This window comes from Rhincodon typus, chromosome 8 (assembly GCF_021869965.1).
Source record: "Rhincodon typus isolate 14 chromosome 8, sRhiTyp1.1, whole genome shotgun sequence".
NCBI lineage: Eukaryota > Metazoa > Chordata > Chondrichthyes > Orectolobiformes > Rhincodontidae > Rhincodon > Rhincodon typus.
In genome coordinates this window covers 54,659,574-54,674,068 of record NC_063339.1, presented here as the reverse complement: position 1 = coordinate 54,674,068, position 14,495 = coordinate 54,659,574, and the positions used below count along the sequence as shown (strand labels likewise).

General features: G+C 39.1%; 1 protein-coding gene across 3 annotated transcripts in view; it reads right to left on the bottom strand.

Annotated features, from left to right (window-relative positions):
• egln3 (egl-9 family hypoxia-inducible factor 3) overlaps positions 1 to 14,495 on the bottom strand; it is a 39,635-nt gene that overhangs the window by 19,313 nt on the left and 5,827 nt on the right. The window lies entirely within an intron of this gene.

Below are 14,495 nucleotides of genomic sequence, written 5' to 3'. Positions count from 1 at the left end.
GAGACAACAAGGTGCAGGGCTGGATGAACACAGCAGGCCAAGCAGCATCATAGGAGCAGAGAGGCTGACGTTTCGGGCCTAGACCCTTCACCACTAAACAGAGATCATTTTTAGCACCAAAACTAAGACTGAAGATTGATTTGATGGAACAGTACATCCACACAAATAACAGTTTAAAATGGTGCTTTATGTTACTTTGAATTTCTTGATTAAAATTTGAAACAAAATGTTAAATTTATTATGTCACTAGTTCTGCAGCAATTTTAAACAATCAATGCTAATTATATCTATTAAAATGTCTGATGCTATCGCATTTATTTATGTTGATAGGTTTTATTAATTCTATATAATCAAATATCAGTCGCACACAGATTGCTTGCTTGCACAAAATATGTAGGCATTGACTGGTATATATGCCACATTCCATTTTATGTAAGAGGTACACCGTACTGATTAAGGCCCCTCCAACGGTATCCAGGGCACAGCAAATAGGGCCCCTTATTCTTTAGGAGGTCTTGACTACTACTTCTCACTATTCATCAACATGCCAATATTCCGCCCCCACCCCTCTGTCTCTCTTCTAATTATCACAGCTGCTTACTTTCAGTAAGTTTAAGGCCAATTATCTAAAGCACAATTAAAACAATGAAAATCAATTTCTGTAACTATTCAGTTTACCATTGATTTGGAAAAATAGTCAGGCTGGGAGTGCTGAAGTGCAATAATGATTTCAGTCTTATGGTTATTTACACATATATTGCTGTATTTCGCAGTGATTTAAAAGCTCACCTTTACACATATTTGTTTTTTTTAATTGAACTGCCAGAGAAGACGCTGTGCACTTTTGGATTTACACTTTCTTTTTGAAATAACAAGAACACAAAGAACAAGAACACATGTTGCCAATTTCTTAAAAAGTTAAATACATATCTTTCCATTCACAGCAGCTACTGTGACTGATCTCCCACAGCTTCTGACTCCCAGTTAATTAATGGATCATTCATTTCTGAATCGGGAACTGGAATGGAAAACTAAAGTTTTATAATTTTAAAACAAATTGATTGGAGTATTCCTGATCTGTGCTGAGTCAACTAGTCTCAACTCAATAAGGAAGTATTGGATAGAATCTCTGCACTTAAATTTGCTAAGACAGCAGGACCAAGGGGACATACTCAAGAATACTGAAAAAAGTGAATGTGGAAATTGCAGAGGCACTGGCCATAACTTTCCAGTCTTCCTTAGATTCAAGGATGGTGCAAGAGGTACAAAGCAACAGGAGTAGGCCATTCAGTCCATCATTCTGCTCTGCATTTGATACAAGCATGGCTGATTAAAAGCTTCAATGCTTTTTACCCACAATACCACCCAAACCCTTTACACCATTGATAGATTTCTGATTACAATCTCTACTTTAAACACATCCAAAGTCTGAGCTTCCACAGTGCTCTGGGGAAGAAAATCCAAAGTGAAGAATTGTAAATGTTACATCCTTGATCAAAATAAGCCCAGCAACCTGAGGCTAGAAAAAGTTTAACCTCGGTACTGAGCAAGTTTCTAGAAATGATAATTTGTAACAAAATGAGTAGTCACAGGGACAAATGCTATTAAGGAAAGCTTGCATGTATTTGTAAATGAGGTGCAGGAACAGATGTCCTAGCTATCCATGTGCATAAACTATTGAAGGTCAAATTGAAAGAATGGTTAATACGTAAATCAGAAGGGCATTGAGAGAAATAAGGAAGTTATATTAAAAATTGTATGAAACACTGGTTTAGTCTCAACTGATGATTGTGTCCAGTTGTGATCGCCACACTATAGAAAAGGGAAGCAATAGAGAATGTGCAGAAAACAAAATCACAAGAATGGCTCCAGGGATAAATAATATCAGTTACACAGAAAAGATAAAGAAAATGGAAAACAGAAGGTTGAGAGAAGGTACTCAAATCATGATAAGTCTAGACATAGCATATTGGGAAAACTACTTTCATTGGTGGAAAGTTCGAGAAAAAAAAAGGACAAAGACTTTGACAAAATAAGCAATGTTGACATGAGGAAAATCTTTTAATGCTGTAACTGGTGAGAGGCTGGAATGCACTGCTTTAGAGTGTGGAGGAATCTCAGCTGAGACATTAAAAAGAAGATTGGATTATTATCTGAAAAGGAACCATTGTAGGACTACACAGGAAAAGGCAGCGGTATAGGTAACTTGATTCTTCATAGAGTGAATAGAGATTCTATAGGCCAAATTACCTTCTTCTCGCCGTAACCTTTCGGTGATTCTGTGACCTAGTTGCTTCTGCATCCTGGGTTAAGAAATGGTATATCAGGCAAGGATTCCACATCCAATAACTATTCAAAGATTCATGCTGGAAGATGCATGTGGATGTCAAGTTAGGATAAAATTGAGATTTGTTGCACTGCCTTCTTAATTGAATAGCCTACTGATACTTAATGTCAAATTTCATTGATGATCGACTTGAGTGAGTTACTGGAAGACACCTGTGAATCTGCATCTCAAAAATGAGATCGCACCTCATTTTCTGCATCTCAGAAAGAAGTCAACACCTTCAAAATAGGATATTCAAACACGGACATTTGCAAGAAAAGGATGAGAACAACTAAAATTGGGTGACAGATGTAGATATTGTATTTTGAAGTTTAATCACTATCTCCTTTCACAAATCATGTGATTCATAAACCAAGACAAATCAAGAGTAAAATCTATAAACAAACACGGCAGCTTTCCACTACAAACCCCACTTGATCAGAGAAACTAAACTTCCTAAAAGTAATAAACATCACCAACTCAAGAATGAGATGCAATCAGCATTAGATAGAGGGATCTTTTTCAGCCTATGAACAGCTGAGAGTTTCTCAGTTAAAGATCAGATAAAACTACAACTGGTAAATTGAACAAAAAATGAAGATATCTAAAAGCATTACATCAATGTACTTATAATGTTGGAATATAATTATCAATAGATGTAACTTGCTTCATATATTTTGCAAAATAATCATGAACAGTTTGGGAGCAGGAGAGCTGCTTCCGGTGAGGTCTGGCTCCCAGCCAACTGCTTGTTGACTTAACGACAGTGCTACGTGCAGAACGTGAACACAGTGATAGTCTAACTCCAGTGAAGTAACTTAACGTACAAGCGAACACCTCTATCAAAGCAGAACTTGGTAGGACAATGTTGCAAATAAATAAAGTGCCTATTCTGGGATAAGTTAACAGTAATTTTAAAGCCTCAGGAGTGAAATCCAAAAGCAAATCAGATTTTTTTAAATTGCCTTTGTAAACCATAATATATAAACTATCATAAAAACATGTGTTTCATATCCAGTTTTCAGAGGGCTATAACAAGTTTTAAAAATCTGACATTTCTTAAGAATCAACAACACGTGAACTTAATTAAACGGAAAAAAAACAGGCACGATGAATTCTCTCGTTCCATGAATTTATTGAACTATACCAACATTTTTGTAGGTACAAAGTTGTATCATTGAATGGAGCAAGTTCAAAATAGACATCTAATAGCAACTCAGGTAGAGTGTGTTGAAAATGGTTGTCCGTTTTTTACTAGGTGACTACAGTTTTGAAAATGGAATAGAAACTTTAAAATGGTGGTGTTTTGTTGGACACATTCTATAAAGGTTATTGTGGTGATCAAAATTTGTCTTCTGATAAAAGCTGAACAAATATATATGCAAGTTATATTGATATCCAAATATTGACTAGTTGCAAGAGTTCAAATGAATGCAGTGCACTGAAATGTATGTTAACAATCTAATTTAGAGGTCCTGGTTTAATAATGGCAGAGCAATTGCATTTAACCGGGATTGACTTTGAAGAAGAAGTAAAAGAAAAATGAGTAAAAGATAGAGGCATGTGTGGAAATGATTTTGTGCCTCTTCATGATATCATGCCAATGTATGAAAACAAAACAAAGTTGTTGGAAAAGCTCAGCAGGTCTGGCAGTCTGAGGAAGGGTTACCAGACCCGAAACGTTAACTCTGTTTTTAGCTTCACAGATGCTGCCAGACCTGCTGAGCTTTTCCAGCAACTTTGTTTTTGTTCCTGATTTACAGCATCCGCAGTTCTTTCGTTTTTTATTCAATGTATGAAAACATTGGTTTTAGAGGCACCAAGTGCTTAATCTTACATTCCTAGGCATACAAATGCCGACTGATTGTGTAGATTGATTGTATATCATTGCCCAGAAATCCGTGGTTGTTCCTAGCAAATTTTGAAAATTGAGCTTAAGTCTATCAGAACAATCATAAATTCAGCTTGTTCCACAGGTATTAATTTTTGTGGTTTTGCAAAGGCAAAACTTCTGCTCAACCTTAAAAAGCCAGCAGTGCCTGGAGCCGCAGGTGGAAGAAGTGTTTCCCACTCCAGACCCTTAGTCAGAATGGATTGCGAATTGGAGCAGTCAGGCCTGGTCTCAAAAAATGTATCTAGACTAAAGCAGCAAAAGCAGGGCTCACCCAAGGATCCAGACAAGATCAATTCTGGAACCTTTGAGATGAAGGGCCTAGGAGATTTATTTCGAACATTATGGCATTTCTTCTGCTGGAGGCAACATGTGGGAAATCAGAATTTTTTGTAGGCCAATTACTGTTCGCACTTCTTCAGTGTGCTTAGTAAACAGTATTGTAGATGTTCCCTTACCAAAGTCTAAATCTAGCCCAATCTACCAAGTAATCAGCCACTGTTTCCCCAAACATTTTCCTACTATGATGCTGTACTGTGACCTGAAAATTGTTTACAACCCCTCAGTGAGAACTGAGACATTGAACTGGAGGGGGTGGTCCCTGAGAGAAGGGGTCTGTTGGAGCAGGAGCACTGCTGTTTATACAACTTAGTCAGTGCCCCCTTGCTCCTCAAAGCTCAGGACCCACTTGCGGTCCCAACCCCCATTTTGGGATGAGCTGTACTGATCTCTCCATACTTCCTATGGTCAGCATGATAATGCATATGCATATGGTATCCACAAATGCAGCCTTTGCATAATTAAAGCAAGACCCAGGTGCAAGAGATGACTCTGAATGGGAGCTTGTCCATTGGTAGAAAAAATAGACACATCAAATAAACAACTTTAATAAACTTTTGTTTATAGTCACAACAATCCAGTATATTGACCATCTGGTAAAACCACAATGAAATGTACAAGCAATTTTTTTTTGAACAAATATAGAAGCATTCTACAAGAAACTCAGAGGAATCAGGGTTAGGAAGAAGAGATAACACAGTGTGGAGCTGGAGGAACACAGCAGGCCAGGCAGCATCTGTGTTCCTCCAGCTCCACACTGTGTTATCTCTGACTCCAGCATCTGTAGTTCTTAGTATTAGGAAGAAGCTAGTATTTGGCGTGAAAACTGGAAAGGTGCCAATAAGGGCGATTCAGTGACAAAGACCATAGTTCTCCACCCCTGTAAGTATCTCTAAACTTCTCTTTGCAGTGTGCATGTAATAATAATCTTACCAGATTACGCAAGATCCAAGAGCTCAGCCACACAGTATTGAAATATACACGACAAAGAACATGAAATCAAAACAGAAAATACTGTATACACTCAATAGGTCTGCAGTGTTGATAAATGAAGAGCAACATCTGTTAGTGGCACTACTGACCAGAAGATCAAATGGATCTACTACTTTTATGCTCTGTCTTTAGAAGAACTACGTAGGCATTGAGGTCCCGATTGAACAGTATACTGACAGTAATTTTTGTGGAAAATTCTTTCAGCATTATAAAAGATCATTTAAATGTAATGTAGCCAATTGTACAGTGAGTGATAGTTCCAGGAATAACTGTGGAATAAGTTGTGTTCCATCAAACTATTGTTCTTTTATTTGGTGTGGTAATTTCTTTCACATGAATGTCATCAGTGGTATTGACTGTTGTGTATCATCCTGGAGTGTAGCAGACTAAGATGCTGTCAGTACAGGTTCAAGTAAAAGTTCACCAAATGAGCTCAGGTGGATTGTATGGTTTAATTTCAGCTGTTGTACTTGTATTTTGTTAAAAAAATCTTGCTGATAACAATCTTCTAAGGATACTTTCAGTGCTGTCAGGGATGGAAAACATTTCTTGTAACCCTGTGAAATTGCTGTTTTCTTCCTTGCTGATAGTGTGAAATAAATCAAACTCCAATATAAATGATTTGTGATGGTCGAAACTTCTCAGGTTCAGCAATTAATCTCAGGAAACCTATAAAGTCTTCCATGGATTGTGTGTTTTCATAGGTCTGACAATGGTAGTGTTCTGATGAAGTGGTTGAACTGCATGAATTCATTACAGAATGGTGAAGGCACAACACAATCCTTCACTGGGGGTAAGCTTTCTTGATTCGGATGATACACATTCTCAAATGTTATTCTTTATGTTGTAGTGACACTCATAATATGCCTTTAATTTTAGAAGTCATGAATGAAATTGTCTGCCGTTTCTTCTGGAAGATTAATTCTTCTGTTAAATCTTACTCATTCAAGAATTCCATTTGTTCTTAAGTTAATTTTCAAAACTTTGTAATGTCAATCTTTCTTAATCTTCCGACAATTTATAATTTCATCAGCTGTACAACCTAATTGCGCATTAACTTGTTCCAATTCTGATTTGACATTGATCTTTGAAACAATGCTGTCTCTTAGCCATTTTCTCCATTTGGTCCAATCTTGTGCTCTTTAGGACTATCTCTGATCTTGAACCTATTAGAACGTATTGACTTTTTCTATTTCTTCATAATGTATTGATTAAACTTATTGCTGGGAAAGCATTTTAAATCTGAATAATTTCAATATCGTTTTGTATCTTATGTTCTATAAACTTGTCGTCTTCTATAAGGAATACAATTTTGTTTTCAAATACTATAAAATTTGCCACTGTCTTTTGTAGCTTTTTTGCTATTTGCCTATCCTTGATAATTCTGCATCACTGTTGAATTATATCAAGTTCTTCCAAAACAGCTGGTTGTTCTGTCGTGATTTACTGCTGAGCTTTAAAATTTTCTTTCTTCAGAAAGCTCATATTTTTAAAATTGCTCAGAATTTTAAAATTCATTACTGTAGCAATGCTCTTGTAATAAGGCTTTTAAAATTCTTTTAAGTGTTTCAAAGTTGTAAATTGTGTTAAATATGCCAAAAGATTTTTACAGCATAATCTTCCGAGTTTGTGGAATCAAAGTGGAAGATAACGGCCTTTGATGCTTTGTCTGGAAGGTCTGCTGTCTTTTTTTTTAAAGCCTTGTTCTCTTCTTGAGATGATTCATGCCTATTTTCCCTGACAAAATATTTGTTCTCTTTCCACCAGTAAAATATGTCCGAATTTTCCAACATTTTTAAATTGCATTTCAAATGCTTTACCAATGTAAAACTTGTTCTTCAGTGGATTCATGATGTTTAAATTTATTTGCAATATTCCAGATTTCAGTATAAATTAAAGTTATGGTCCCATTTTAAATTTTGCAGCTACATCTGATGGCATCCATTTGCAACTGTGACAATGCTCATTTTACCTGCAACTACTCCTGTCTTGTAGTTCCAGTCTGCCAGTATGAGTTTTTAGAAGATATGTTGTTCATTTGTTCTGCAGCCAAATCCCAACTTAGGCCTTTTCCCTTCTTGTCAAATATAGCAGTAACCCACACTGGCTTCTCGGCATTTTCATTCCCAGGTCAAGCCGTCTTTTTGTGTCAGAGTATAGCTACTAATTAGTATTGCTTCAAAGGGCCTGTGCTGACAGACATCTGTTTAATTGCTTTTTGTTACTGACTGACTAGCTGAGTGTTTCTTACAACAGCAACGCTTTTAAAGTATCAATTGTCCTGTCTGCAAAAGTTGTTCCTTTTTCTTCAGGTGCACCAGAGTGGTTTTCAAGCTTGGCCTCTTCTAGACTTCACACAACAGAGTCCATCACTGCAAGCAGGTGGTATGAGACAGCTACATGAAATCCACAGAGCTACTCATCAAGTCATATTATGGTATGATGTCTGGGTATTAGACTGTGGTTGGGGCACAGTGTCACCACCAGTCCTCCATTCAATGATAATTTCAGGGGCAAGTTGGTAGTTCACAGATATTGACATTCGATAAGTGCCAGCCTCTGAACTCTCAAGGCACACTTCTGCACTTTAATGAAGCACCTTGGGCTACACCACTGTCACTGTAATGGTGTAGAAAGGACACTTTGCATTCAGGGTCATGCACCCAGCAATGGACAGAACCAGGCTGCATCCCTAGGCTTTTTGCTTGCTATCTTAGCACTGTCTCACTTGGAGCTTTCCTGCCTTGCACTGCCTTGCCTTGCCTTTTTGTGCACTGCTGCCTTAGTCAGAAGTAGTATATCTCAAGAGAGTAGTAATCTGGTGACATGCCATTTAGCTCAAAGTCAGGAAGCTTGCAACATTTATTAGCAGACCTCAGTCCAATTAAAGGGGATAGCCTTCACTTAGGCAATCCTGGCACATTAAGTCAAGGGCAGCCTCATATATCAGTATGGTCAGAGTCAGGATTCACTACTAATAATGGGCAAGGAGCCAAATGATGGGCAGCACAGCATACATTTTAACTCTTACTGCCCTACTATGATCTGTTTTGCTCCTGGAATGAGAAAAAGACAGATATCACAGAAGATGAAAGTGGCTGGCAAAACTATTACTGTTGGTGCAGGTGGGGAATTTTTCCAAAGTGAGTGGTTAGGCACACAGGGGGTTAACGGTGTCACAAGTTGAGGTGGGCGAGGGTAAGTGGAGATGATGTTGTTAAGTGGGATTGATAGAGCATGAGCCTTGGTGGGAGGTGGGTCCAGTAGCAAAGGTAGAGTGATGGTGAGTTTTGGAGAGAAGCTGGCAGAGTAGAGAAGCACAATGACCTTCTTCCTATAGTGCTGGGCATTCCTCCATTTGCCTGCGACTGCTAACTTCAGTGGCAACTTCAGGCCAGGCTAACATGGTCTGGTATCATGTTCTCCACTGCTGATCCAGGAAGAATAAATACCACCTGTGCATCAAAGCTAAGAGGAGCTCCAAGGCCATGTCCACCAAAGCAGGACAATAATTTCACGCTTTCTGTCATTTTTGGGGCAGATGTCAGTAATCTTACAGAGCACCTCCAGACTGACAAATTGTACATCAGGGCCTTACGAAATGCCAACAGTACCCCAGGGATGACAGCTAGTTTGGGTGTCAGGTGAGTGGCGAGTTGCCCTGGAAATAGTGTATGGCAAGACAATATGGAAATTGGACATGATACTTGCCATAAGGATTAAAACTTCACTTAATAGCGTGTTTGATAAAATAGGGCAAGGAAACCCATAAAGCCACATGGCAAGAATCACTCCACCAAACTCGATGCAACTTACACTTAGCCAAAAACAGGTAATATGTGTGTTTACATATCTTTAAAATTATAGTTACAGAACAAAATATCTATGAGCAGTTTAAAGGTAAAAAGCTCAAGAGTTTTCAGAATGTTTATAACTGTTTAAAAGGTGGAAAAATCCAGTTAAACAGATTAAGATTACATTTTTTAAAAATTAAATGCCCAGTAGAATTAGTCTTGTAAATGAAATAAAATGGGCTGAATTTTCCCAACTTGGCAAAGGCGATTCATGGCAGCCAGTCTTCCACGGCCCACATTAAATTTTCTCCCACAAACATCCACTCTTCGTCTCATTAGTGATGCAATTAGCCTCTTTGGTGCCTGTTTCATGCACATGTGCGACAGGAGAAGCTGGAGTGCTCACCATTGCCATGATTTTCCAATGTTCATGTTGCTGGTGCCATTTTTAAACATTAGCTCCACAGCACTTCTGTGCTGCAAAACACAAACTGTCCTTCATACTGTGGCTATGCACCATTATCCCAAGGAAATGGTCAAGAAAGGAAAGTTAGTGCCTCATTTCAGTGACTGAGGTATGAAGGTGCTGAGTGCATGCAGAAGCTGGATCCTGCCAGAAAAGAAGGCCATAGCACCAGACCGACACCCTGGACTCAGACAGAAGTTGGCTGAGTGCAGTGTCCGGGTACAGGAAGAAGGTTACGATCTTCGTCGCCCTGCAAGGTTAAATAACATCATCTTCTCTTTGCTACCTCAAGTCAGAAGGCCACCACTCACTAACTCTGTTACAGCAAATGCTTCTCACCAAGGCTTCTGGACTACAATTCCCATTATTTCAAGTATCATGTTCACTCAATGGGTCTCAGCCACCTCACACTCCCAAACTACTTACCCCTCCTGCCCTCTTTGCTTCCTACTGAATCACTGAAGGCAACTCTCAACCTCTCCTGCTCTTGCATCACTATTAATTGCTTTTCCATCCACTGTCATCACATTCAGTCTGGCCTGTCCTCCCATACAGATGTCTCCAGGGCATCCTAAATGATGTATCTGTAATTCCTGAACTGACCTACAGCACTGACTGTGTGCCTGAACTCAAATCAAACAAGCCTATTTATTGGCTGCAGGGGTATCTCCTAACTAAATATAGTCAACCTTGACCCCACAAGGACTGGTGCCCTTTGAATTTTCACACATGGCCATTTGGTTGAAGCACACGTAATATGCTTGCCACATAAGCTGCTGTTACATGCTGAAGGTGTGACATGGAATGATGCCATATAGCAACATGTCCGACTGTTCAGCACTCCAAGCCAACATAAACTACTGCCTCTTCCTATGCGCTAAAAAGCAATGCAAGTCATATAGGTTAGCCGCCTCCAAATACGCGCAAAGTGAGTGATCCTTAGATATGAAGCTAAGTGCCAGAAGATGAATCCTATATAGATATATGTGTCCCTACATGCAAAGTCATGTGGCAGAAGCCTGCAAGTACTAGGCGTTGCTGAGCTCCAATTTTAACGACATCTTTCCTACTGTAGGGAGACCAAATGCAGTATTCCAAAAGTGGCCCAATCAATGTCCTGTACAGCTACAACATGACATCCCAACTCCAATACTCAATGTACTGGCCAATAAAGGCAAACATTACTAAACACCTTCTTCACTGCACTGTCTACCTGCGATTCCACTTGCGATTCCACTTTCAAGGAACCATGAACCTGCACCCCATGGTCTCTTTATTCGATAACTCTCCCCAGGACCCTACCATTAAGTGTACAAGTCCTGCTATGATTTGCCTTTGCAAAATGCAACACCTCACACTTATCTAAATTAAACTCCATCCACCACTCCTTGGTCCATCGGCCATCTGATCAAGGTCCCGTTGTACTCTGGGGTAACCTTCTTCACTGTCCGCTACACACCTATCTAGGTGTCATCTGCAATACATTCACATTCAAATCATTTATATAAGTAATAAAAAGCAGTGGACCCAGCACTGAATCCTTGCGGCACCTGGTCACAGGTCTCCAGTGCGACAAACTGTCCAATTTTGGCACTGGATCTGTTCCGCCATTCAATGGGGCTGATTGAATCCGCGGCTCCACTTTCTCGACTTTTCCCTTCATTCCCTTACTGATTAAAAATCTATGCCAACTTTGAACACAGACCTCTGCGGTAAAGAATTCCACAAATTAAGAATGCTCAGAGAAGAAATTGCCCCTTATCTCTCTCTTCATGTGTGACCCCTTATTCTGAGATTATGCCCTCTGTTCCTACACTCTCACATTAGGGGAAACAACTGTTCTGCATCTGTCCTGTCAAGTCTGCTATGAATCTAGTATGTTTCAAAAGGTCACCATTCATTCTTCTAAATTTCAAAGAGCACAGACCCAACCTCAGAGTCATTGAGATATACAGCATATCCCTCTAAACCTTTCCCACTTATATAGGCATCCAGATGCCTTTTAAATGTTGAAATTGTACCCACCTCTACCACTTCCCCTTGAAGCTCAATCCATACATGCATCACCCTCTGCATGAAAATGTTTCCCCTTAGATCCCTTTTAAATCTTTCCCCTCTCATCTTCAACCTTTAGTTTAGGACACCCCCACCCCAAGGAAAAGACCTTGTTTATTTACCCTATCCATGCCCCTCATGATTTTATAAACCTCTATAAGGTCACCCCTCAGCCTCTGACACTCCTGGCAAAAAAGCCCCAGCCTATTTAGCCTCTCCCTATAGCTCAAACCCTCCAACCCTAGCAACATCCTTGTAAATCTTTTCTGAACTCTTTCAAGTTTCACAACATCCTTACTAGCAGTGAGACCAGAACTGAATGCAGTATTCCAATAGTGGCCTAACCAATGTTCTGTACAGCGCAACACGATCTCCCAATTCCTTTACTCAATGTACTAAACAATAAAGGCAAGCAAACCAAATGCTTTCTTATCCTATCTACCTGGGACTCCACTTTCAAGGAACTATGAACCTGCACTTCAAGGTCTCTTTGTTCAGCAACACTCCCCAGGACCTTACCACTCAAGTCCTCCTCATAAGACAGTCTCTCCATACCCAGGATGAACCTAGTGAATCTTCTTATGACTGTCCAATGCCACTGTATCTTTTAGTTAGGGGACCCAAAGCTGTTCATTGTAATCCAGCTGTTTTAGCAATACTTCCTTAGTTTTTATACTCTATTCTATGCTGTGGCTTTTTGTAGTCTTTCTCCATCTAAATAACATTCAGCTCCTCTATTTTTTCAGAACAAAGTGCATAACCTCATATTTTCTCACATTATATTTCATCTGCTAAATTTTTGACCACTTGCTTAACTTGTCTATTTCCGTCTGCAGACTCTGTATCATTCTAACGACTTGCATTCTCATCTATTTTTCTGTTACGTGCAAACTCGCCATTCACTTTCCTCATCCAAGTCATTAATATATTTTGTAAATAATTGTGACCCCAGTACTGATCCCTGTGACACTCCAGCTTTTAGAGGTTGCTATACTGAATGTGCCCCTTCTATACCAAATCTGACTTCTATAAATTAACCAATCCTTTATCCATGCTAACCAATCCTTTATCCATGCTAATGTACTACTTCGGACACAATGGACTCTTATTGAGTAGCCTAATGTGAGGCACCTTACCAAATGCCTTCTGAAAATCCCTTTTTTTTATAATTATATCCACTGCATCTCCTTTATCTGTCCTGCTGGTTACCTCCTCAAAGAATTCTGAAAATTGAAGCGATAATTTTCTCTTTGTAAAGCCATGCTGACTCTATCTATTTCCAAATGCTGTTACTTCCTTTATAACTAACTCTAACATTTTTTTCCAATAATAGACTTAAAACTAACTATAGTTACTTTTTATCCATGCAGGGTAAACAAGCATATAATACCCACAATCCTAGTTCCTTTCCTGTACCCTTCTTACATCCAGGGATCTGCCTTTCCTGTGGAAGATATTGCTCCTCATTGCAAACTGCTGCCATCCTTGCGTTCAGTGGCACCCCAACTGTATGGAAGCCTTTGACCATCCTCATATGCCACCTATTTGCCAAAAGCATGGTGATCCCTGTATTGCCTGTGCACTCAGTGGTCCCTCTCCCTGCGACTTGTACAAACAAATTGGCCAAGTTTCTCATTTCAAGCCTTCTCCCTATTATGGGCCCATCTAATTTGTAGGGCCAGTTATATTGGACTCCCCACTGTATCTACCTCTACGTACCTCATCTACCTTTGACTCAACATGTAGTCTATACAACCCCATCAAAAACTCATCATGTTCTTCAAAAGCCCTTTATCAATCTCAACTGCAGTTATCAATGTTGGACAGGTTCTTGTGGTTGTCCTCCCTATGCAATGGTGAAATGCATGGTCCTACATCCCAAACTGATTATTTAGCAAATACGTTCCAGTTACTTAGGCCTAGTAGTATAAACGTGGGACTACATGTCTGGAACTGAATAATCATAATATAATAAATCCCCTCTATTATCTGTCTGCCTCTTGACTTCTCCTGCCTCCTTCAACTAAGTTCTCTTTGACCAGCATTTCTTCATCTGCTGTAATATCTCCTTGTATGGTTCCATTTCAATTTTTATTTAATGTTTTTCTGTGCAACATCTTGTCACACGCTACTATCTTAAATGTGCTTTAGAAAAAGTTAAGATTTTGCTGTTACGTGGTTCTCACTTCTTATTCTATCCAGAAGTCCATTCCACACTTTTGTCTAAGTTTGTGCAACTATTGTGAACTTTTGTTCCCTTGCTCTAAACTGACAATTTAATCTGAACTAATTTTCTGGGGTCACTTTCTCCAAACTATTTAGTATACCTCAATAACGATATTTCTCAAATCTCTTTTCATGCCTGAAAATAGTTTGCTAATATTTCCCACAAGCCTGATTCCTAACACTTAGAAACAAAATAATGTGGTACAAACTGCTCCTGTGGTATAGTATACCAAGACGTATCTTCTATAACATCTAGTAAAAACACCAAGTAGTAATTGGTGAATCTACCGCATGATGGCCATCACTTTTTTACAAGCTGGAAACATGGTCCTGTGCTTTGTAATGTGTACGAATCACTGTGATTGTGGCACTATATCCTCGACATGAATCAAATTAAGAAAAAAA